The sequence below is a fragment of the Macaca nemestrina genome, chromosome 1 (genome assembly GCF_043159975.1).
Source record: "Macaca nemestrina isolate mMacNem1 chromosome 1, mMacNem.hap1, whole genome shotgun sequence".
NCBI classification, from domain to species: Eukaryota; Metazoa; Chordata; class Mammalia; order Primates; family Cercopithecidae; genus Macaca; species Macaca nemestrina.
The window spans coordinates 116,634,394-116,661,161 of record NC_092125.1 but is presented as its reverse complement, the minus strand read 5'-3'; the positions used below and the strand labels follow the sequence as shown (position 1 = coordinate 116,661,161).

The 26,768-nt window shown below is 45.0% G+C and overlaps 1 long non-coding RNA gene across 1 annotated transcript; it reads right to left on the bottom strand.

The window, feature by feature from the left end:
* Positions 1–26,768, bottom strand: LOC105479124 (uncharacterized). Its single transcript, XR_985700.2, has 4 exons — positions 26,723–26,768; positions 21,845–21,949; positions 2,265–2,416; positions 1–378 (listed from the first exon to the last, which is right to left on the bottom strand). It is a non-coding gene; the product is annotated as an uncharacterized lncRNA (long non-coding RNA).

The window sequence follows — 26,768 nt, the reverse complement described above, 5'->3', positions numbered from 1 at the left end:
CAGGCATGGTCGTGGGGGCCTATAATCCCAGATACTAGGGAGGCTGAGGCAAGAGAATCACTTGAACCAGGGAGGGGGAGGTTCAGTGAGCCGAGATCGCGCCACTGCACTCCAGCCTGGGCGACAGAGCGAGACTCCATCTTGAAAGAAAAAAAAATAGGAGTAGTAAGATCTTCTCTGACAGGATGGTTCAGAGACATAAACACCATGAAGTCATTTTCCGGAAGACAGAAATCAGTGCAATGAGGATTTAAACACAGTGAATTTATAGGCCCAAACCATAGCTCTAGATAGGGTTAGCAAACATGAAGAAACCAGTTTTCCTTTTCTTCATTTTTTGAGAATTGACTATTTGTCATCTCTTGAGACTTCAAGTTCCTAAAATGGCAATTAAGTATAATCATAATGACCATTTATTGAGCGCATGCTCTGTGCCCCACAGGCCCTGTGTTAACTTCTCCATAGGTATTAACTCATGCAATCCTCACAACATTCCTATGAGATAGGAATTTCACAGATAAATAAAGAGTTAGGTTAGAGAGGTAATTTTCCCAAAGTTACACAATTAGAGGCAGAGGCCACATTGGGACCCAGAGCTAAATCTTCTTCAGGGCTAGTTTTGATTTTAAAAACAGAGGCAAGAAGATGGCCCATTCCTTTCCTAGGTCATAAAGAACAGAATCCTGAAGTCTCTCCTTTCCTTACCCTCTTCCTGGGACTTTTACCAGAGTGAGAATGGAGAAAAACCAAAACTTGAAGCTTATGGGTTCCAGCTCTTCACTGATGCCATTGCTCGCTGCTACCCTGGCAGCAGGCAATAATTGTAATTGTCATTCCAGGAGCCACATTTATTGAGCAGCTGCTAGCTTTGCTCGGCATTCAACCCTCATCTCATTTAACCTGTTTGTCCTGCTCTAGAACTTCCCCTACTTTACAAGTGAGTACACAGATCAGATCAAGAGAGACTGAAATTCCATGCTCTGAGTCTTACAATGTAAAGTGACATGGCCCCTCTTGTTTCTGCTGTATTCACTTGAGACTCAGAGCCCATTAATTCTGTAAATGTTGGTTATGCAGCCCACCCGATGCCAACATGAACAGCTAGGGGAAGAAAGCTGGTTTCCGGAGACTCACCACGGGCAGCCTGCATCTGTCTTTCCAAATTGCTTTGAGATGAGCTGAATTCAGACCCCTCCCCCTAGTGTGGTTATGGTAGTGGGAGATCGGAATGGAAGAGAAGGAAGGCTGAACAGTTTCCTCCCACCTAGGAGTGGGGTGGACTGAGCCACTGTGCAGATCGAGGAGCCGCACACAGTGCTTTCAGGCCAGAGCAGGCTCTCTTCCCTCAGGACATACTCACTCCGCAGCAGATTCCTGAGATTCCACATAGTTCTATGGCGAGGCCTTATCCTGCTGACCTCTCAGCCCAGGCTGCCCAGGGGCAACCACCCACCACTCCCAGAAGGAGCCCTGTCTCAGTCAAGGCCTCTGAGCTCACTCTGCTTGTCTGCTTGCTAGGGCTAAAGCCTTAGTGTGGTCAAACAGTGTAGCAGATACGGAAGGTGAGGCAGGGAGAAAAGAAGGAGAGGAAGGAAGGGGAAGGGGAAGAAGAAGAAAGGGAAGGAGGGAGGGAGAGGGCTTTGGAAGCGGTGCAGAGAGAAAGGAGGTCAGGCAGAAAAAACAGAAGCTGCGTGTTGATGTCCAGTCTCCCTGCCCAGATGGGGCAAGAGAACAGGCCCTCGCCATGTATCTCTGAGGCCCAAGCTGGACATGAGAACACGTAGGCCTGGTCTTGGGGTGGAAACTCACGCAGTTCCAGAGGGGTGAGATGTTAATACAGTCAGAACTGAAACTAGAAGGCCTGGACCAAAGCACCAGGTGCAGACAAGGAAGGACACGAGGCTCAAGCCAAGATTCAAGGCAGTGGGTGGGGAGTTGACATGCAGGAGCCTGGGTGAGGGGAGGGTGGAGAGGCAGAAGGAGGTTGAGACAGAAACTTGAGAGACTCCTCCAGTGGAACCTGGGGCTGGGGAGGGCTGTGTCCTGAGTGGGACAGAGCAGGTTGTCTCACTGTCCCTTCCTGCTCCTGCCCCCTTCCCTCCTCAGAGCAGCCCACCTAGTCCAGCTCGAAAGCAGAGTCGCAAGTGGGCACCTGATTCCTTCCTCCCTGTGCTGAACGAGAAGGCAGATTCAGCCCTCCTTATCCATTCTGTAAGAATGCATGCAGAGGCGCCTTCTTGGGCACAGCCCCACTTACCACTTACCAGAGCTTGCTTGTAAGTCCTCCCTGAACTATTGCCTGCCCCGAAGAATCACCCAGAGCCATGCTGATACAGCCACAGCACCAGCGCCATTGCAGATGACCTCGTGTTTTATCTCATGCCCAGGCTCAATCAAACAGAGACACAGTAAGTTCCTGAAGTGATGGGAACGCGTACAGAACAGCACTCAGAGTTCCAGAAGCTAGTTATTTTCATCAAAACAAACAATCCTTATTTATTGCCCACAGGACAAGGCCTGGTTTTGAGCAGGCTTCCCTCCCTCCTGTCCACCCTCAGCATACAGACACACCCTCCCTCTCCACCTCTGTGCTGGCGTGGGTCCGAAACCCACATGCTGACCTGGCTGCCTGAGATCCACCCCACACTGCCTCCCACGCGCCAACCTTTTCAAGTCCCTAACCATTCCCACCAAAATTAACCCAAGCCTCCCTGAGCCCAACTGGGAGTTTCCAGAGGGGAAATAATATTAACTAGCTGAGGGTCCCACTAGACTCCAGCCATTGGAATAGCTTTACAAACGTTCTATCTTCAGTCCTTACAGCAGTTCTTTGGGGAATTGTGTCAGGAGGAACTTAAAGCTCAGAGAAGTTAAAGACTGCATCCAAGATCACACAGCAAAAAGCGCCAGTGCCGATATCTCAAAGCATTTTTTTTTCACTCAGCTTGTCCAATTTTTAACATTTTTCTGAAGTCTAAACTAAGTTAGATGGGGATGGACTTTATTCAATTTTGTATGCCCTAGAGCTGGCCTGCTGCTCAGTAGGTAAGAGGTAGAACATCAATGTTGAATTAATGAATAGATGAATAAATGAACGAATAAGAGACACTACCTATGTTGAAATGAACCTTGATGATGATAAATGAAGATGTTAGTCTTCTCAGACAACATCCGTATGTATTTGTATGCTGAGGACAATTCTGAAACAAAGGTCCTATTTTAGTTTGTGTCTTCCTTACCAGGTCTTAAAAAAATGGGCTTGGGCTGGGTACAGTGGCTCATGCCTGTAATCCCAGCACTTTGGGAGGCCAAAGTGGGAGGATTGCTTGAGCCTAGGAGTTCGAGACTAGCCTGGAAAATACAGTGAGATTCCATCTCTACAAAAAAAAATTTTAATTAACCAGGCACGGTGGCATGTGCCTTTAGTCCCAGCTACTTGAGCGGCTGAGGTGGGAGGACCCCTTGATCCCAGGAGGTTGAGATTGCAGTGAGCAGTGATCGTGCCACTGCACACTAGCCTGGGCAACAGAGCAAGATCCTGTCTCTTAAAAAATAAAAATAAACCAAAAAACAACAAACTGAAGCCTGTTCAGAGGAAAATATCAGGATTAAAAGGAGCCCCACAGTGATATATCAGGAAGAACCATTGTTAGTACTGTTAGAGAACAGAACATTCTGTCCCCAAATATTTGAAAGCTGGGTAAGGGTGTGTGGAAGAGGAAGAGGTTCTAATTCCTGTTCTCTCCATGACAACTAGGATCAGGTCGGGCACGGTGGCTCACATCTGTAATCCCAACACTTTGGGAAGCTGAGGCTGGAGGATCCCTTGAGCCCAGCAGTTTGAGATCAGCCTGGGCAACATAGTGAGTAAGACCCTGACTCTATTTTTTAAAAATTATTTTAAAAAATGAAAAAAGGAGTAGGATCAAAAAGTGAAAATGTGGTGGGGCTGACCTATCATCAACATATTTGATTTCATGCATTCATTCAACGACTTTTTGGGGGGCACCTCCTGCAAGTGAGGCACAATTGAAGGTGTCTAAAGAAGAAATCTTATCTAAATTGCAATGCCTCTAAGAAAAATTATACAAAATTTACTAGGGGCTTCTCTTAGGGCCTTGAAAAAGATCTATATGAGTAAGGGGCCCTGAAGCTTAGACTATCACTTTCACATTCAGTTTGCCTCTACCCTGTTCACTCCCTTAAGTAATCCTTAAATTTTATGATTCATGCTTTCATCAGAAACAAATATATGTATTTACATCCCCCTTTTCTTAAATAAAAATAAAATACTGTACTTGTTTTCCAGCTTGAGTTAACATAGCCTCTAGATAGCTGCATAGCAGTACATATAATTATTCCTCATTTCTTTTTACAGCTGCATAATATTTCATTATGTGGATATACCATTGTTTATTCAAACATTTCCCTTTTGATGAACACTAGATTACTTTCTAATCTTTTACTGCTAAACAATAATCTAATGAATGACCTGGAGTGTCATCTTTTTAATATTTGTGCCAACAAATCTTTTGGATGGATTACTAGCTGTGGGATTTCCAAAGGGTCCATACATATGTAACTTTGTTAGATATTGCCAAATTCCCTTCCACAGGAGTTGTAGCTGAGGCCTCTCTTAATATCATACCAGCCTCTCCCGCCACCTGCTGCTGCTTCATGCACTGCCCATAAAGTATGGCCCACAACCACCTCCAGAGTGGCCAGTATCTAGGGAGCACTCTGAGAAGAGGGAGAATCACAGAATCACACAGTGGCAGGTTGGGAAGGGCCCTGAGGTGAAGACACCTATATTACAGGGACATTGCTAAACTACTGCCATCCAAGGCTGCCTGGAGTCAACAAGCTTTGAGGATCTATCTCTGAGTTGGGAGATGATTAGTAACAATGTAACATTAATAATGATCTGAAAGACAATTATTATAAGATTAATAATTTGAAAGATCGGATGTAACAGAGGAGGACTGGGAAGGCAGGTAGCTGTGCTCAATGTGCCTCATGCCCACTGGGGCCTCCAGACCCCAAGCCCAGAAGAAAAGGGCCTCAGCTCTTCAGGGAGAGATCCTGTCCACCCTCTCAGTGTGTGTTCACATTCAAAACTGTAAAGTCAAACTAGCTGAAGGACAGCAGCTGCCCAGGACTTAGCTTGTTTATAGCACAAACTATAAATATGCCCCCCTCCCCACCCTACCCCTCCCTTGTGAAAATGGTGTAAAGAGAACAATGCAGCAGGATGGGCTATGTTGCCATCTGTGACTCTGTTCCTACAACAAATGCTTCACAGCTGCATGTCACCTGCCAGCTCTGTCAGCGCACTGGCACGCTTGAGCTGACGGCATTTGGGGTGCAGCTGGGGCAGGGCCAGTGGAATCCCAACCCTCTGTTAGGAAGGAAACCTCACTGCTTCTCAGGAATAGCTTGACAACAGGACAGCCCTCAGAGGTCACCCCAAATGCTCCTGAGACAATGAAGAACCATTCCATGACCAAAGAGGCTGTAGCGCGAGGCAGTGCAGGCAACCCTGGGCATCTGCAGCAGGTCCCTCCATAGTTTGCAGCAACATAAGGCTCTTTTTAAAGCTTTTAGACCACAGGGTACAGTTGGGAGCAACAACTTCCCACTCCAGCACAGAGGCATGTGAAATAGACCCATCAGAAACTGAGAGCAAGTACATTTCAAAATTTGCCTCTCCACTTGGAAAACTTGGAGGACAAATTTTATGTCCACATTTTGTCACTGATTCTATTATTTCCAGGTCACTAGTATTGTTTTTAAATGATTAGGGTCACACTCATTTCTTTCTTTTTTTTTTTTTTACTTTAAGTTCTAGAGTACACGTGCACAAAGTGCAGGTTTGTTACATATGTATACATGTGCCGTGTTGGTGTGCTGCACCCATTAACTCATCATTTACATTAGGTATTTCTCCTAATGCTATCCCTCCCCCCTCCCCCACTCCACACACTCATTTCTTTTTAATTGTTCCAGGTGGTCAGGGGCTTTGTTCTTCTCTGCCCTTCTTAGCTTAGCAGCCAGCCGGCTCTCCCTGCACTTGCACATTTGTAATCTGTCTGCAGCTCGAAAGAAAAGCCAATGGGCCCTCACCTCTGGCTGCTCCTACTCCTCCTGACTCCAGATTCATTTCAGGGTTGCTTGGGTAGATTTGCTAAAAGCTTAAGGAGAAACAATTAGGGAGGACTTCAGCTTGTCCTGGGCAGGAAAGGATTTGAAGAAACCATCCCCACATCTGGAACATGGCCTAACAATGGTAGAGCCTCTACCAAATGTGACTGTGGCGACAGCCTAGGAAGAAGAGGGTGCTTTTAAATCTCCCACTCCTTATCTGTACACCCACGTTCATAGCAGCATTATTCACAACAGCCAAAAGGTGAAAGCAACCTGTGTCCATCAACAGAGGAATGGATAAACAAAATATGGTCTATACACACAATGGCGTATTATTCAGCCCTAAAAAGGAAGGAAATCCTGATACATGTTACAACATAGATGAAACTGGAGTGAAATAAGCCAGACACAAAAAGATAAAAACTATATGATTCTACTTACATGAAGTACCTAAGAGTAGTAAAATTCAAAGAGACAGAAGCAGAATGGCGGTTGTTGGGGCTGGGAGAGGAGAAAATGGGGAGTTTTTTTTAATAGGTACAGAGTTTTGGATTGGGAAGATGAAAAAGTTATGAAAATAGATGATGGTGATGGTTGCCCAACAATATGAATGTACTTAATGCCACTTAAAATTGTTAAAGTGGTAAATTTTATGTTATGTATATTTATATCATTAAAAAATAATCTTTTTTTTTTTTTTTTTTTTGGAGATGGAGTCTCACTCTGTCGCCCAGACTGCAGTGCAGTTGCATGATCTCGGCTCACTGCAACCTCTGCCTCCTGGGTTCAAGCAATTCTCCTGCCTTAGGCTCCTGAGTAGCTGGGACCACAGGCATGCATCACCATGCCTGGCTAATTTTTGTATTTTTTACTAGAGATGGAGTTTCACCATATTGGCCAGGCTGGTCCTGAACTCCTGACCTCAAATGATCCACCCTGTTTGGCCTCCCAAAGTGGTGGGATTACAGGCATGAACAACCACACCCGGTCACAAAAAATAAAAATTTAAAAAATTGATTTTTTAAAAAAGATTTATGCCAAGGCTCATTTAAAAGTACACTTGCTTTAAGGATTAATGCAACAATGAGTTTAAAATAAGTGTGTGATTTATCAAAAAAGAGGGTGAGTCTACAAAGGCATCATAAGACAAAAGTGAAGGAAACAAGGACAGATGAGGGCCCCGGGACAGGACCTAACAGTAAGGAGAAACTCGAGGGAAGTAGGGTTAACTGTAAGGTATGACCTCATTTGAAGTAGCCTGGAGAAGTCAGTGAAAAAAAAAATCCTCATTCCTTCAGGCACTATTGTGACTTTGGGGGATCCAGACCTGTCTTGAGGGTTCTGGTAGCTACAGTTGGGATCTAAAGTTCAGATACATCATTTCCTTTCAATGGCTTGGCCATATGGATAGAAGAGTGAAGCATGGGAGCTGATGTGTTGATCTCAGGAGATTGATTGCTGGATTTCTGTGTCCTTAAGCTCTTCATGGAGAGCTCAGCTGCCCCACCTGAGAGCCATCCCAGTCTAGAAGAGCAAACCCTCTTTTGACTCTCAACCCACTTGGTGTTTGCTTTTCTTTCCCGGTTCTCAGGTTCTTGCTTCTGTACCCAGGATGCTTTATCTGCATCTGGCTCCTTTGACTTGGAAAATCCCCAAATTCTAGCCTTTGGGGCTTCTTAAATGATCTTAGCTCCACCCACAAAACTCCTTGCTTTATTCTCTAGCAGAGAAGGACAGCATCTCCACTCCTACAGTGCAACTCCCACCTAGAAGAGGCAGAAAGAGCCTGCCCTCCAGGTCTTTTTGAGAAGCCACCCATGCACTGAGATGTTGAACGCTAGCGAGGTGGAGGGAGAGCACTGGCCCTTGCAGAAGCCAAGCCTGGAGAGACGGGCTTCCTCTACACAGAGCAGAGTCCTGGACCTTCAGACCTAGAGGCTCTAAGATCAGGGGCCAATCTGGAATCATCTCTGCAGTAAAACACCTGGGCGTCAGTGATGGCAGTGGCTCCCTGCCTCTGTCATTACACCTGCCAGACTGCTCTCAGGGCAAGGGGCTCCCTTTGGCCTCCTAGTTCCGCAGCATTCACCTTCCCGCCCTGCCTGTGTCTTTCTCTGTTCCACATTAGAAATGGTTGCATTTCAGAGACTCAGATACATCTAGCCTCAAACAGACCCAGGGAATCTGACCTATGAACCTCTGGGTGACTGCCCTGGCCCAAGTTCTGCTGATTGCCCTCAATGAATAAATAAACTTTAGCCAAGGCTAATATAGTTGCTAAAGATCACTTACTCTACTAAAGATCTAACTTGACTTGTGGGTCCCTGTGACTACCATCTGCTTGGGGAAAGTGCAGAAAGTAATGCAGAGTTGATAAGAGCCCCTGCAAGAGAGGTGTCCTGTTAAGTCTCTCCTGCCTTTTCTCTATAGGCAACCCACCCAGAGTCTCACCCTTGACAGCTGAACTGGCTGTGAACCAGAAACCAAACACATAAACTTTCACACACACATGTACACACACATACATGTATGTGACTATATACACAAATATATACATTCAAATATACATACATAGAAATATAAATAAATATAAATATAAGTGTGTGTATATTTGAATGTATATATGTGTGTATATATATGTATTATATATATAAGTATGTGTGTATATTTGAATGTATATATGTGTGTGTATGTATATGTATTATATGTGTAAGATATATATATATATATATATGAAATCCAGGCACTTAGTGCTTACTACATACCAGGCTCTGACTTACGCACTTCACAAATACTAGCTCCTTTAATCCTCGTGATGACCCTGTGAGGTAGACACGATTCATGTCCTTATTGTATAGATGGGGACACTGAGTCACAGAGAGATGAACTAAATTTTCTGAGGTCATTCAGCTAGGGAGTGGCAGAGCCAGGATTCAAACCCGGGATGCTCAGCCCTAACCACGAGGCAAAATCTAATGTAAAGCACTTGGTATATAACAGGTACTGGGCAATGGTAGTAGGATTAGCATTACTATTTTACCACAGCCTCAACTCGCCTACCTTTTCACTGTGGAAAAATGACTGGGAACAAGCTTCTTTGGTAAATGGCCGGTTCTAGTCAAGTCAGGGATATAGGATGATACAAAGTAATTCCACATACATGATCTTTGGCACTCCTGCATTTAATATTAGTTCGTTTGTCTAAAGACCTATAACTCATTATGATTCCTAATTTTCCAGAGGCATAAATCTGAGTCATGTGTCGGATTCAGAATCTGGTTTCTGAGCACTGATCTTGTCGTCAGTGAATGGGCCGAGCCAGCTGCGACGTGCCTGCATCACATCACAGCTTCATTACCCTCTGTTTGCTGCTTTTCTTTTCTTTTTTTTTTTTTTTTTTTTTTTTTTTTTGAGACGGAGTCTCGCTCTGTCACCCAGGCTGGAGTGCAGTGGCCGGATCTCAGCTCACTGCAAGCTCCGCCTCCCGGGTTCACGCCATTCTCCTGCCTCAGCCTCCCGAGTAGCTGGGACTACAGGCGCCCGCCACCTCGCCCGGCTAGTTTTTTTTGTATTTTTTAGTAGAGACGGGGTTTCACCATGTTAGCCAGGATGGTCTCAATCTCCTGACCTCGTGATCCACCTGTCTCGGCCTCCCAAAGTGCTGGGATTATAGGCTTGAGCCACGGCGCCGGGCCTGCTGCTTTTCATATAGAAACTTGTGAATGACAAACACTCGTGTTTCTTTATGGAAAATGGATGCCACAAGAATGATAACTGCTGGTGCTGATGATGGAAGCAAAGACATATACAAAACTGATCATTCATTCTTCAAAATAGGAGTCTTAAACAAATTGAAGAAGAGTGGAACATGGGATTGGCAGTGACCCAGATCTGTGCCACAATCACGTCTACCATAAGCTCTGTGCAAAACCTCAGAATAAGCGGTTTGTGAATTTCTACAGATATTTGTCTGGAAAACTGTGTGAAATCTGAAAGGGTGGGAGCTTGAGGTATGAAAACGCGTAAAGAGAAGACGAGACCTGACCGAAATGATATACTATAGATGTCTTTACCATTTTAAGAATTTCCCCAGGTCTGGGGATGAAAGCTTTGTGAATGCAATGGATTTGCTCTACCTAAGAACACAGCTTGGTAGGGCCTTGGATATAGAAATCCCTTTCTTTTTTATTCAGGGAAGAAAGTAAATGGGAGCATCTGGGCTCATGAGGGTCTCATGTTGGAGTGAGCTGGGCTAAGACTCCCCATGACCCCTCCCTGTCCACAGCCAAAGAGCTGGCTCAAGACTCTTCCCCAGCCTCTCTATTCCCAAGGCAGCAGAGATTCCTGCTTCACGATTGGCAGGTTCAAGTATGATCGCTCTACACTTGGCCTCCTTTCCTCAATGCCCTGCCCTCCTTTACTCCTCCGTTTTCCTGACTTCAGTGTTTCTACCAGCATTTTCAATATAGAAGGGGACTCATCAGATCAGCTTCTACCAGGGCTGATATTTAACTTGCTGGGGAGCCAACAGTTGTGACATTAACAAAGAACAGTAAGAGCAAAGGCGTGGCTGAAAACAAAGATAACTAGTGGGCTATTTTATGCACAAATGGTCCTTTGCCATTCCCATGAAGCTGAAAACAAATATCCTGAAACTATTGATCAGCAGCCAGTTAAATTAAATATCTAATTAAAAGAGAATTAGAGCTGTTTTAAAATCAGACGCCTCAAACACTTGCCAGTCAGAACATGATGAAACTGGGGGTTTTAACTGAGTAGCAGCAGCAAATAAAATATTTACAGATCTAAGCAGAAATAAATGCATAGATTCTCATTTTTAATGAAAATGCACATATGGCTATTTCAAACACACCCTGGTGAATACTTGATGCCCCTGATTTAGAGAATGTGCAGGGAGCACAGAATGCAGGCGAAGCACCATTTGTCAGGAAATGGGATAGAACCATCCAATGTTTCCAAGTGTGATCATTTGTAATGGAACAGGGAGAATGCTGCAAATGGAATTCAAGTAGGATTACCAGATGAAATATAGGACAGTGAATTGTCTTTTGAATGTATGTCCCAAATATTGCTTGGGACATACTTATGCTAAAATTTTATCTGTTTATCCGAAATTCAAATTTAACCAGGCATACTGTATTTTTATTTGCTAAATCTGCCAACCCTAAATCCAAGATTGTAAGTGACCTGGAGAATAGCTGGGTGACCAGCAGAAGAGAATCCTGGAGTGGCTCAAGTGCTGCAAGGGTGTTATGTGAGAATTCGAGCTTCCATCTCTTCATTTGTACAGGGGAGAATGATACTGTGCAGAGCTGCTGCTGTAAGGATTATCAGTGAAGTCATAAATTACATAAATGTCTGTCACATTTCCTGTATGCAGGAAATAGTAGTCACTATTGGTATGTAGAGGGCCTATAGCCAGCGAGTGGCAAACAATAAGCCCTTAATATAAGTGGTTCTTATTTCTAAAAGAAAGAGAGCTGTTAAGAGTGGCCATCATTTATGAGCACCTATCATATATATCAAGCACTTTGCCACATTGTCTTTTTTTTTTTTTTTTTTTTTTTAGATAGAGTCTCACTTTGCTGCCCAGGCTGGAGTGTAGTGTCGTCATGATCATGGCTCACTGCAACCTCAACCTCCCCAACTCAAGAGATCCTCCCACCTCAGCCTCCTGAGTAGCTGGGACTACAGGTGCATGCCACCATGCCTGACTAATTTTTTGTATTTTTTGTGGAGAAGGGGTTTCGCCACGTTGCCCAAGCTGGTCTTGAACTCTTGGGCTCAAGCAATCTGCCTGCCTCGGCCTTCCAAAGTGCTGGAATTACAGGTGTGAGCCACTGTGCCAGCAACATTGTCTCATTTAAGCCTCATTGAGGATCCTACAAAAATAGGTATGACTATTATCTTTTCATGGGAATAGAAACTGAAGCTCAGAGTTTAGCTGACCTAACATTATACCCGTTAGAGGCAGAGCTAGGATCCAAACCTGCTTAACTCCAAATCCTGTGACCCTTTAACCACATCACCCTATTCCTCACCATTTGACTCCAGGCAGGTAAGAATCTTGCTAGAATAACAGATTACTATGTTTGCCACAGAACTGACCTCAACTTAATCTCTTCTTGTGATAAATTTTTATCTCCAATAATCGGGGGATTTTTTTTTTCCTGTAGGAACACATCTGCAGTCTCATGATGAAGTCAGTGGAGAAATGGATTTTGCATTTTAGAAACTCACTTTATTGTCTACCTGGCTGATGTGCCTATTTTGCATAAAATAACAGACAATTGTAAAATTTTAAGATAAAAATACATAATCCTTTTAGAAAACTGGCAGGAAGTTAGATGGTAACTACAGATTATCTAGAAGCTTTTATCTTGTCCCAGTCGTCCTCACTGTGCCACCTCATTTGTTTAAACTGAACCCCAAAAGTCTGCTGCTCTTTCCCCTGTGGGCTTCACTGGTTAGAATAGGAAATAAAATGGTGGGCAGGGAGGCTGCCATGCTGGAAAAAGAGAGCTTTCGGAGGAAGGACAACCCTGAAAAGTCAATGCCTCTTTTTATAGCAATACAAAGGCTCTTAGTTGGGGCATCATCCAGGAAGGAAGAATTCCTCCTTTGAAGGAAACCGCGTTGTGAGGAGAACATGACTCAGCGTCATTTCTTGCAGTGTTTAAGGCATGGGGAACTCTTGGGGAAGACGCAGGAGTCAGTGTCCATGCCAACCATGCCTGGAAGGGTAGGTCAAGACATAAAGCCAAAACAATCCAGACAGAAGAGAGATTTTGCCAATCCATACTGAAAACGCTTTCCTCCCCGATGCCTTGGATATGTCTGAAATGTCGAAATGGGGAGACATGGCCAAGTGCTTTCAGTATGCATGCTCTCAGTAAGACTTTACCTTCCATTTCTTTTATTGATAAGAATATCCCAGGACTTTGGGATTGTCACCTAATCCTAGTTTTTTTTTCCTACTTTTTATTGTGATAAAATACACATAACATGAAATTTACCATCTTCACCATTTCTAAATGTACAGTTCAGCAGTGTTAACATCGATGATGTTGTGCAACGCTACTTCATTTTGCGTTGTGATTTTGGACAGGGCAGGCAACAAAGAAATTTTACCCCTTGCCCCTTATAACAACAAGTTTCTTGGAAAATACTTAACTTACATGGCTCCCTTCTGAAGCTTTCCTGTTCGTTCCTTCCCTCTCCCTCCCTCTCCAATCATCCCTTTCCCTTTTGCTCTCCTTTAACTTTGTCAGCAACACTTGTGCTTCCTGGAGCAATCACTGCCCTTGTATTGATTATCCATTTCTTTCCAGGTCCTGTGGGAGCTGGTTTCACACCCGTTGGCTCATTTGCCTCCCCTCTTTCATATGGCTTGCCCTTCGGCTCACTGACGAATTATTTTGTGACCCCTTCTCTGGGGGCCCCCATTCCTCCAGCCCTGACCCTCTCTGGACTCATGGGTCTGAAATTAGTGTTTTAAATCCCGAGTTTGTATCTGAAGGTCAGCTGGAGAGCTGTTTACACATCTGTAAGCCCCAGAGGGCTTATTTGCACAGTGTACTTACCTAAGCAGGGCTGGTTACAAGCCCCAGAGGCCCCAAGAGGGCTTCTCAGGCCTCACCAGCAAGAGCACAATTAGGGAGCCATGGAGGACTCTTGTTGCCGAAGTAAGTTTTCAGCTTCCAAAACCAAGTCTTCTGATTTGCTACCAAGCCTTTCCCCTTGTTTATGCCAGCAGGTTCCTGAGTCTCAGCTTTCCCCGTGGAGCTAAAGTCTTCACTGCAGAACTATATTCGTCATGTGTTTGTGTTTGAGGCACTTTCTGAGCCGCCCTCTTAGACGCTGTCTCTGAGCTCTGCACAGGCCAGAAAGGGAGAGACACAAATCGGCACCAGGATGTCTGGGGTTTATCAGATGCTTCTTTCTTTCAACCTAATGACTCTGTTGCTTCAGGGGCTGCCCCAGGGGTGTATGAAGAAAGCTGAGCTTCCTTTATATCTGTTTATTATCTGCTTTCTTTTTAAAGGAGTTTTGAAGTCTTAATAATTTGGTACATGGTTGTTTTTTGTTAAGACTGTGGTGAGGAATTACGGTTCAGTTTCGTTTTTATGTTGGTATAATTGGTCTAGTTCATGCTCCACAAAGTGTGGCTGGTGTTATAAAAACTATCTAGCACAGAGTATTATTGGGGTTCTTTGGGATGGGAGTGGTGGTGAGTAGTATTCATGAACAATATCAAATACAGAAAACTCAATTTTTCTCCATAAATCAATGATGGTGATGGTGGTACTAGTGGTAGCAGTCATGATGGTAAGATAGTGGCAGTGATGGTGGTGATGCTGATGATGGTAATGATAGTGCTGATGATAATGGTGATGACGGTGACAATGGACAGTGGTTGTGATGATAGAGGTGGTGTTGAGATGATGGGGATAAGATTGTTAGTGGAGGAGGAAGAGGAAGATGATGGTGAAGAGAAAAGGAGGGAGGAGTGGTAATGGGGAGGGACATATTTCCATTATTATGCTCCTGGGTCTGTGACCTCCTTTCAGCCCGGAAGACTGCCCAAAGTGGATTCCCTTCCATAGGCCACCCCATTAACTCTGTCCTTGCTAGCATTCAAAAATATCAAGTTTTTGTGGACAATAGCAGGATACTGAGAAAAACACAGTAGTTTCTCACAGAGCTTCCCACTCTGGAGAGAGTTTGATCATGTGTATGAGTCATTACTTGTTAGCTCACCTTGGCAATCTTTAGATACAGAAAGAAGATACCAGTGGTGACTACAGTGCTTTGTACCCAGTACTTGCTTGAGGAGAAAAAGCAGGGATTTTGGTATTATACGGATGAGGGTTCAAATTTCAGGTTTTTCATTTCCTACTAACTTGTACTCTTTAAGCCTGACTTTCCTCATCCGTGAAATGGAAATGACATCTACTTGACAAGGCTGGGCAAATTAAATGAGACAGAGCGTGGCACATAGTTCTCAGTGAATGTCACACTCTTCCCAGAAGGGGAAGTAATGGCGCTCCAGGCAGTTTTATGCTTACTTTCTGCTTCTCCTAAACCTAGGTCTTAGCTAGGACTAGCAGGCACTTCCTACCCAAAACATTTTTCATGAGTTACGTATTTACTTATTAAGTAAAGATTAGATTTATATGACTGAGGATCAGAAAGCTTCAGACATCAAAACAATAGTTTTAAAAAGAGAGAGAGAGAGAATTTAACCACTCAATTGGTTGTTTTTTCAACTGCTGCCCAGCTGGTTTTTTCCACTACATGGACTAATATTTTGGTTAACTTGACCATTTGAAATGATTCTATAACTTTTTTTTTACACTGTGAGGATGTTTTCCTTGATATCTGGCCCCAGTTCTCTTTGCTTATGTCATTTCATCATTATTCCTACTTATGCCATCTGGTACCTGAATAAAACATTTAGATTCTATCATTTGAATTTGAACCTTTCAAATATTTATAAACCATAATCATGACTTCATACAGTCAATCCTATACATATTTAATTTTTTTATGATGAAGTCCTTTTTCCCTAAATTATTTATTTCCTCTCTGAAATCTTTCCAAAGTTGTTTTAGCCTTAAGATGAAGAGATGCCCCCAGGTGAATCGTCATCAGACAGACTCTAAAAAGTAGTTGTTGTGAAACGTGGGGTATGTATTGAAAGTTCAGACTTCTAGCCCTCATCACCAGTGATTCTCATTCATAGTTCTGGGGTATGGGGCCCAGGAATGTGCATCTTAACAACGCCCTCCTTCCCCTCTCCCCAATATACAACGTCCCTCTCCCCAGTATACAGGTAATTTTGGTGTGAGTTCCCTGTAGAACACACTTGAGGCACATTGCCACCTCCCAGTTGACTTGGGAAAGTAAAACAGAAGACGTTGGTTCCCGCTTTCTAATGGGCAATCACATTCAGGCCTGTTTGCTTAAGATTATAGCAAAATTACCTTGACAGAGTTTTGAGTGTTTCCAAGTCTTCAGTCAAATAGCTATATTGTCTTGGTGTACTTGGTTTACTAAACAAAGTTTCTAGAAGACTATCAATTTACCCAACTCTTTAGTCTTTAGGTCTGGGTTGGTGGAAGAAGAAGGGTTGCAGAAGGGCACTTTATCTACCACGCCATGTCCCTAGAAATCTAGCAATTTTGAATCTTGTATGATTACTATTCACATTTCTTTTTTGTAAGAATATGATCCAGCAAATAACTAATAATAATTCTTCATACTAGTATAGCGCTTTGTGGTTCGTAAAATATGTTGACTTTCATTGTGTCATCTGATCTCCGCAGTAGCTTTGGTTAAGGTAAATAGGCCAGGTATTACTGTTTCCATTTTACAAATGAAGAAATGCTCAGAGAGAATAAGTAACTTGCCAAGGATTTATAAAAAGTAAATGGAAGTCCTAGGATTTAACAATTACGGATTCTTTCATCATCTCTGCCTTAAGGTTGCACTTCTCTAGGCTGTGGTATTGTCAACCCTATAGTCTGAATGTTACAAACTAATAAGTAATACATTTGCCTCATTAAGATATCTATTACTTAGCTGCTTGGAAAGGGTAGAAAATATTGAAGTAGAGAATTTTTAAACTACCCTTTAATTATTGCATTGATGTTATTTATGATTGTATAATATTGTTCTTAATTCCTCGAAGTTTTATTTTGAAAGCTAAACATAAAGACAATGGCAGTTTGTCATGTTGAGAAGAATATAATTATTAACCTTGTAGGTCCATCCCACAAGTAATGATTGTCATATGGACCCTGTTGGCAGGAGAGGAAAGATGAGAGGTCTCCCAGATCTTAGGTAAGGCCTAGCCCATGCTTCTAGTGTTCCCAGTTAATGGATCATAATTCATTAAAATTGTGTATTGGACACTGGCTACATCCAGAGTCTACACATTAGATAATATTAAAAGAACATAAAAGGAATGTAAATGAATCTAGGCGCTAAGTGACTTGGGGTCCTTGAACTTGGTGCTTTTACCTCCATTTATTTATTTATTTACTCATTCATTCATTCATTGAACACATGTTTTATTGAGCACTTACTGGAACTACACACTGTGCTGCGCACTGGTATTACAATAGCGGGCAAGATAGAACCATCCCTACATCATGAGCTATCAGCCCAATGGGAGACACTAACAAGGATGCTGGCAGCCACAGGCAGTGTGATAAATGCTGTGGGCGGGAAAGGCAGGGTGCTGCACATACACTCACAAAGGGCATCCAGTCAGCCAGCATATTAGGCCTAATATTTTTAAATGGATGTAGATTTATTGGGAGTGGCCTGTAGGGGGTGTGCTGATGGCATGGCTCCTGCCCGCTTTATCCCTTGGCACCCTGAGCGTACTAGGAAGTCATTGCCCTACACATTTAGTTGCTGGCCGCTTTATCCCTTGGCACCCTGAGCGTACTAGGAAGTCATTGCCCTACACATTTAGTTGCCTTTGCCTGAAATATTTCCTTCTTCTCCTCCCTTAGCTAAGTTCTAGTGCCCACACATCCCTACAGACTAGGGAACCCTCTCTGTATTGTTACATATTCAACCCCTGTGCACTGCGACATCCTGTGAAAATCCTTGAACATCATCCTCATCACCCTCACTGTCCTTCAAGTATCTCCCCCATCAGTCTTTGAGCACTTCTAGATCAGGGCCTGTGTCATTTACCTCTGTATTCCCTGCACCAAGCAAATGCTTGGCACATACTAGAGGCTTAATAAATGTTTCCTGAATGCACAAATGAATGAATGCCCCTAACCTTTAATATCTGGTTGATGAGGCAGGAAACTGAACATATACAAATAAAACCATTTGCAAACAATTAAGTGCAAGTCAATATTTCAATGTATCAAATCATGTAGCATCCTCTTTCCAATATTTAAAGTGCACCTTTTTTACCCAGCATGAATATTCCTGGGAGCCGTGGACTGTCCCCAACAGGGATAAAATGGGTGTAAATGTTATGTATACTTAATTTCTTTAATAAGAAAATATCAGAGGATTACTTGGAGTCACTAATGGTATTACCCCAGTAAAGAGTAAATCATTTTGAAGTTACTACATGCTATGGTTTGAATGTGTCCTCCAAAATTCATGTGTTGGAAATTTAATCTCCAATGCAACAGTGTTGAGATGTAGAACCTTTGAGAGGTGATTAGGTCATTAGGGCTCTGGACTAATGCTGTTATTGGGGGAGTGGATGAGTTATTGCAGGAGTAGGTTCCTCATTAAAGGATGAGTTCTGCCCCTTTCCTCTCCCTCTCTCACACCCTCTTGCTCTTCCACTGTCTGCCATGGGATGACACAGCAAGAAGGCCCTCACAAGATGCCAGCACCTTGATAGTGGACTTTCCAGCCTCCAAAATTGTGAGAAGTAAATTTCCTTTTTTTTTTTTAAATAAATTACCCACTCTGTGCTATTCTGTTCTAGCGACACAAAATGGACTAAGACACCATGGGTAGGGTCTCTGAGAAATATGACTTGAATAGGAAAGTTTTCATCAAAAAGCTGCTTAGTTGCTGAGGTAAAAGCCAACAGGGCTCAGACTAGGGTGAGATGAGTGAGACCAGGTCATACAAGTTGCAGGATCACATTCTGTCTTTATTTAACTTTTTTAGTGCATCATGATTTATTGCATTAATTTTTATTTATTAAAATATAAATTATTTTGATTGATCAATTTTTTCAGCCTGCCCCCACAGCTCCCAGCCCTGGGGGCCCCCACCCTGTGAGCTCTGCCTTCCTAGTACACAGATTACAGGGGAAACTCAGACTCTCTCTGCGGGAGCTGGATGTCAGCTACCACCAGGGCTCAGCTGTGTATCCTTAGGGCTCACTCTGCTTGCCTGATTCACCTCCCTTTCCCGTTTTGCCTTCCCCTCTTCCTCTAGCAGTCTGAGCATTCTATACCTCCCCATCCCTGTGCTTCAATGCCATCTCACCCAACATCAACACTAGGGCTGCATGTTCTCCAGAGCCTGCTCTGTCTCCCTCCTCCCTTCCCTTCTACCCACAACTGACTTGCTTTATAATGGAAGAAGTTTTTAATGCCTGCCATGAAATCCTGTCATCTGGGCAGGAAGGACAAGCTCCCTGGCTGAATCATCAAGAGGAGAGCACCTGCCTGGAATAAGGCTCTGAATCTTCTACAGCTCTCTTTTCTGTTTCCCTTCTTCAGAAGCATCCCCTGGGCCCCGCAGAGGCTATAGAACCAATACTGCCTGCACTGGCCAACTGCAGGGGCAGTAGCTTCCCACCCTCTGTGTGCTGCACACGCACTCAAATCTATGGCCTGAAATAATTTCTGCACATCCCTGTGTTGCTCCCATAGGACAGATAGAGGAACAGAGGCCCTGGCTGATAAGTCACATCAACTGATCACAGAACCACTGATGGACAAAACAGAGATTAAACCTACATTTTTGAGCCCCCACAGCCCCCCATCCTGTGTCCTTTTCATTATTCCATAAACATTCCCCTCTACCACACCCTAGTTCCCCCTCACCTGCCCACCCCTGCAAAGTCACTTGATCTCTTGATGAATTAGCATGGGCCAGTATTGATGTTTTAAAATAGCGAACTTTCAGGCTTAAAAAAGTCAAGATCATCTTTAAGTCCCCAAGGATGTATGCAACCAGTGATGGAAAATTCTTTCCCACTTCTCCCCCTCCAGTCTGAATTGATTTAGCAACTTTTCTTCAGCTCCTCAGCAGAGCCTTTCAGAAATTCCCACTTGCAGCACTGCTGAAGGATAGACTCCTGATGTGCTCTCAGCTGGACTACTGCTGTGGGCTTCAAAAACACAGATGCAGCAACAGTGAGTGTGTGCCTGTATTATATTTCTCAACTGAACATCTTCAGAAGCTGGGGACATGCATTTTCTAGCCCAGCATGTAGGATCTGTGGCCCCTGAGCCTGTGGGAGGGCAAAGTCCTGTAGAGAAGCTATTGTTTTCCTTGCCTTTGCTGATAGCATGAGATCAGCTAAATGATGGTGGCAGGTCTCCAAAACCAAGAAAAAGAGCAACTAGGGGTACAGTAATGGGAAGCAGTAAATCGTGGGAGATACTTGTAATCTAACCAACAGAAATCAAGCATTTTCTGGGAAATACATGAAGCACTGAATGCTTGAGTGCCTAATGGGTTTTGGAGCCCCAGTTAGTTTGTGTGGATGGGTGCCAAGAGCAAACAAATCACTGCAGCCACAAGCCGCCTCACTCCATATCCGAGATGCACACTGAGAATGACTGGAAAGGCTACTTGGTATGGGAACCCTAAAGCAGTTCGGATGGAGAGGCCCCCGGGGAAATGCTATCCTTAGTGCTTTCCAGGAAGCATCATTTACAACTTCACCCTTGGCCAAACACTAATATATGTGCTTTACACATATCATCTCATCGAAGCCTCACTATAACACTAATGGGTTAGGTGTATTATACCCCTATTTTAAAGATGAAGGAAGTCAGACTCAGTTAAGATCATACATCTATTAAGAGGTAGGGCAAAATCCAAACTCAGTCTTTTCTGATTCCAAAGCACATGCTGTCAACTGCCCCACTTTATTGCCCTCAGAGTTCTCTGGCACCAGTTACACCAGGCATTCCTAGCTACAAGGCATTGTTCATTCATTCATCCATACATTCAACATCCAGCAATATTTCTTGAGCATCTGCATTGTGCCAGGCCCTTTGCTAGGCCCTGGGGCCTCACTGATGAAGTGAGGTTCATCATGGACCCTGTCCTCATGGAACTTGGAATCTAATGAGTTCCATGGACCCTGTCCTCATGGAACTTGGAATCTAATGAGTGAGTGCCAGGGTCTGGAATAGGAGTTAAGGTCTCACTTAAGATTGGGCAGGTTGTACCTTGCACAAAGGCTCTGCACTAAGGGGGCAAGTGGGTACTGAAACCCAACTTATATTCCACTAAGCTATGTGCCCACAGAGCAACATCTTCCAGAGGAAGCAATTTAAAAAAAATTTTTCCCAAAGAGTAATATGGGCTATTCTGGAAGTACCTGCCTCCCTTAACTTTTCTTTCTTTCTTTTTTCTTTTCTTCTCTTTTTTTTTTTTTTTTTTTTTTTTTTGAGACGAGTCTTGCTCTGTCATCCAGGCTGGAGTGCAGTGGTGTGATCTCAGCTCACTGCAACCTCCACTTCCCAGGTTCAAGCGATTTTCATGCCTCAGCCTCCCAAGTAGCTTGAATTACAAGTGCAGTCTCCCACACCCATAGAAATGGGATTTTACCATGTTGGCCAGCCTGGTCTAGAACTCCTGGCCTCAAGGGATATGCTTGCCTCAGCCTCCCAAAGTGCTGGGATTACAGGCGTGAGCCACTGCACCTGGCTGCCTCCCTTAACTTTCAAGCCAGTGTCACCCTTAAAGACATCCTCATGTACAACCTGCAGTGTGCAGGGAACATGAATGCACCAGGTAGACTCTGGACAGTAAGGAGGTCAGCAGCAAGTCCGAGAAAGTGTACTCAGGTCTGTTTGACCCCAGTCAATGAGGTCCACATTCACCTTCAGGAAATCCTGCTCAGTCAACAATGATTTAAACCAATTCCTTCACCACTCCCAGGCAAAGTCCCTGTGTAAGTAAAACTTCCAGCGATTCCCAAAGACAGTACCCCCACCTCAGCAGACGGTGAAGGCCCCTGCTCCGCCCTGGACCTGCAGGCCTTCTGCCCACAACTGTCAGATCTCACAGGAATGCAAAGGAAGGCTTCTGGAGACACGTACTGCAGGGAACAAGGTGACAAAAAAGGCAAGCGGACATCAAGCCCAAACCCCAGTAATTTGGAGGACAGTATCCCTGGTAACAGAAACAGAGACAGAAGGTCTCCAGGAAGAAGGATGAGTTCTTTATGTATGCCAACTTTCACATGTTAAACATGTCACGCCGGCCAGGCGCGGTGGCTCAAGCCTGTAATCCCAGCACTTTGGGAGGCCGAGACGGGAGGATCACGAGGTCACAAGATCAAGACCATCCTGGCTAACACGGTGAAACCCCGTCTCTACCAAAAAATACAAAAAACTAGCCGGGCGAGGTGGTGGGCGCCTGTAGTCCCAGCTATTCCAGAGGTTGAGGCAAGAGAATGGCGTAAACCCGGGAGGCGGAGCTTGCAGTGATCTGAGATCCGGCCACTGCACTCCAGCCTGGGCGACAGAGCGAGACTCCGTCTCAAAAAACAAACAAACAAACAAAAAAACAAAAAAAAAAAGTCATGCCTTCTATCCATGGAACCTTCATATACAAGGCACTATGTGTGATATTTACAAAAGCCCTAATCCGATTCCCTTTCTATAGATATTGATATGCAGAGAAACAAAATAATTTGGCTTAGGTCACATAGCTAGGAAGTGGCAGAACTAGCAAGTGGCAGAGGTGGGCCCTCTTGATTCAAAAGACACTCAATCAGTGTGTAGTCTAGCTTAGAAGTCCTCGGCCTGAAGATAAAGATGAAGGAAGTAAGATAAAGGGAATGAGGCCAAGAAACAGTGAGGCAGATGGAAAGAAGGAAAAGAAAGGTACAAAGGTAGTAGAGGGTGCACCCTAATAACTCCTCACAGATAAAACAATACAGCTACTGTGACCAGCTACCAATGCAGTTCATAAACGCAGAGACTGTCAGAGCAGGAAAGGACCTCTGTGCTCCCAGCCTCCCCGTGTTATAGCTGAAGAGTAGAGGGCCAAGGCATCTAGTGGCTTCCCCAAGGTTCTCCAGGCTGCTGTGGAGGCAGAACCATGGCCAGGGCCCTGGCCTCCTGGCACTCAGGCCTAACAGCTTCCATCACGCTGTGCCACTGAGATTATTATCATCAGTGATGATGGTGCCATTAACAGCCATGGCCACCACTATTTGGTTTTTTAGCACCAGCCACCCTGGCAGCCATCTTCATTTTGTGACTTGAAGAAAACACTGCCCTGGTCATGCGAGCACAAGGGGAATGGAAAATTCCAGGTCAGGGAACAACACCCCCTCCAGGCATCCTTCTTCACCTGCCCTGCCTTCAGAGGCGCCAGGCCCTTTTGTCCCACCACCAGTTAATATTTCACTTGGGTGAGACTTTAGGGAACAAAGAACACAAAGCTGGCCTTGAGGGGCCAAAGGTAGGCAGCCCATGGTTCTCGGTGCGGCTCATAAATAAGAACAGGGCAAATGTACTTTGGATAAGGACGCACTCAGCCTCCCGCAGAACAGCTGGGGAAGCTATTCATAGGAAAGTGTGCTATTTGCGTCTGCCTGGCATTTGAATGAGGCTCACCTAACTGCGCCTGCCCTCCCCACAGATGTGAGTCACGCTCCCCACTCACGAGTGAGGAGTGGCCAGGGGCAAAGGAGAATTGCTTCTTGGCTCAGCTGAGAGAACTGTAGTGGCCGGGAGCAGCACTGCCAAGGATATCTCCCTCCCCCTGGCAGGGAGGGCCTCCAACTGAGAACGCTTATTCTTACAGAGCCTGACTCCCTCCATGTGAGAGAGGCACCTCCTTGGACCCTGCTACTTTGTCCCTTGGCCCTTGGTCAAGCACAGGGGACAATTTTCAGCCCCCAACCCCTTGCTGGTGACTTTGGCTGTCTTCTCACATCTGGAGTACTCGGGGAAAGCAAGTCAGAGCAGCGTGGGAGGCCAGTTCCAGTGTCACGCTGCCGTCCTCTGAGTTCTACTGGTCCCTGGTCTCCAGTTGCAGAGCTTACAAGACGAGCTGTGGAGGTGAAGTGCGGGCGATTCCTCCCCATTAAGCAGCACTGCCTACTTCTGAAGGTCATCCACCAATGCTGCTGCCTCCTGTAGCATCCAGTGCAGTTCTGGCCTGGTTCTGAGCCGAGGGTGTGCTGGAAGCAGGGCCCATCATGGTCCAAAATAACCTTGGGAGGTCAAGCTCAGGCCTGGGCATCCCTCATCCAAGGAGCCCTGACTGGGGGGTCTCCCAGGGCCTAGCTGAAGAGTCAGTTCCACTCCATAGCAGCACTGATGGTTCAGATCAGTCTCAGGCCCATAAGAAAAACTCCAGTTCTGCACCAAAGCACAGTGGCCTTTGGAGTCCGTCAGACTCCAAGCAATAGGAAGGGCCAAGCCCTTCTCCCGTTGGAGGTTCTCACACACCTGTGGATCCAGAGAGGGGCTACCCACCGTGATCCTGGGAGCTGTGGTCTAAGGGGTCTCTGTATACCTGGTACATACTCAGCGGCGATTTGGGGTTTTTCATTAGTGAATGGCTCAGCTCCTCAGCTGGACCATAAACTTCTCAAGGGAACATGCTGTGTCCTTATCTTTACACAGCCAGCATGCAAACCATGACCTCATATGCACTTAACACTTGACTATATCTCTTTGGCTACCAGACTCTGCTCCTCGTGGACAGGGACTTCTTAATTCTGTATTTCTGAATGGCCTAGTGCTGGCTATGACACAGGGTAGGTATATAATTGATGGTGTTGGTTTGAATTGTCCAGTTTGAATAAAGAATTTTCTAAATAAGTCGACATTATGGCACAATGGACATAGATGAGACTACTAATGCATTTGAAATTTACACTAGTGGACACATGATGGTAGAGGTGATAGATACATGAACCCATGTAAATTCCAACTTCGAGAAACTAGTAACCTATTTAGAAATTAAACTTTCTCCTGTTCTTCATGGGCAAAGATGATCCAAGCATGGAGAACATGACATTTAAGCCCTCTTCCCAGTGGAAGGGATGTGTCTCCAGCTAAATTTTTCTCTCAGTCAACATTTATGGGCAGCTACTGTGTGTTAGGCACTGTACTATGGGCTGAGTATTCAAAGAAAAACAAGGCACAGGTGAATCGTGAATGGAGAGCTACAGGTCTAGTGGGGCTAAAGGCACTTTCTCAAGGAACTCATGGCACTGAAAGAGCTGCTGCTTGAGAAGTATGGCCTAAGCTCCATGGGTGTGAGAAGCAGTGAATTCTTCCTGAGGCCAGAAAGGGAGGATGAAATTAGGAAAGATCTCCCAGAGGAGCGGATGTTTGAAGGACGGACAGATCCAGATGGACAATAGAGTATGTATTCTAGGCTGGAGGGTATTAGCCAAAGCATCGAACCCCCTCAGTTCTTTGGGAGTGGAACAATCTCTTCTGCTCTCATTGTGGCTGGTGGCCTAATTGCTGACCAAGGTCAGGGTGACACCTTTGGCCAAAGAATGGGGCATTTGCTTCTAAGTCAGCCAAGGGCTCTTTCTGTCTGAAAATAGCTGCCTGAATTCATTTCCCCAATTAGTCCCAGAGGCCAGCGATAGGAGCAGGCTTTCTCCACGTGCAGGGCAGAAACTGCAACTAGAAAGCCGGCGCTGCAGCATGAGGAACCCCTGGGGAGCTGGCAGGAGGCCATGCCTGGCCACACCTTGAGGTCTGACCGGCTACGTTTGGACGGACCCTCTCTAGCTCTTTCCCTGTCATGTGACTGAAAACCTTATCATAATGAAAGCCATAAAAATGCCAAACTTTAACCTTATTAAAGTCACACTGTTCTGGTCTTGGCAATCCTAATAGGATTTTACAACTCAACCTCTCTGACTAGAGTTCTTGAACAGCCCAGGGTCTGCGAGGGTCCGTGATGGGTGACTTAATGCCTTCAAGGACTAGTGCCCATCCACGTTCCCACCCTCCCTGTGTCCGTCCACCACCCGTGCTCACTGTGGCCTTCCATATGGCCTGCTGTTTTGTTACTCATAGAAACGGATAAATTTCCACTATCCTGGACCCCGGGAAAAACATATGAGCGTACCCTACAGCACTTACCAGCTGACATAGTATTTTCCTCCAGATTAATGAAGCACAGTGGAATTTTAGTGCTTGCTGTAATTATTAATATGTCAAATATGTTTGCAGGAGAGGCAAACAGGAGAGTGATGTGAGAACCTAGGAGGAGGGAGGAAAAACAATGGGAAGGGAAGAGAGGCGGCAAAGCCAAAGACGGACAGGGAAGGAAGAGAAGAACAAGGGAAGGACAGGGCGAAGAGAGGAACACGGACTCCCACAGGAGCTGGATCAAACAGGCTCGAGCACATTTAGGGACTTCCTTCTGCCCACGGCGACATTGGTAGGAAGGTGGGTCAAGTCAGTTCCTGAGGAGAGGTCTCCCAGGAGCAGTTATTAGCATAAGGTTCTACATATTGGGAGGCCATGGACCTCAAAGATTTGAGGAAAGGTTTGGGGTTTATCCCCAGAAAAAAAAATACACATAAAGAGGTTTACTTAGGGGTTTACTAAGCCCCTAAACCTCTATAAAAAAACACAGAAATGAAAAACCCCTGTGTTCAGCTGATGGTGTTTCTGGAGCTGGGACTGTGTCATCCCTGTCACCATCCCGTCTTCATGTGATGCCTTTCAGAAACAAGTTTGGAAAGGTGACAGTGGCCTCAGCCACAATACACATTCTTTTTGCTGAGCCTCTGTCTTGCCCTGTGAGCGCCCACCCCCTCTCCTCCCCACCTGCAGGCCCACCGCCATGCAGTTCCCAGGGGGAGGTTATGCTTACTCACAGGGTCCCTTCCTCCAACTTTAGGTAGTCCAGTGCCCCTACATGAA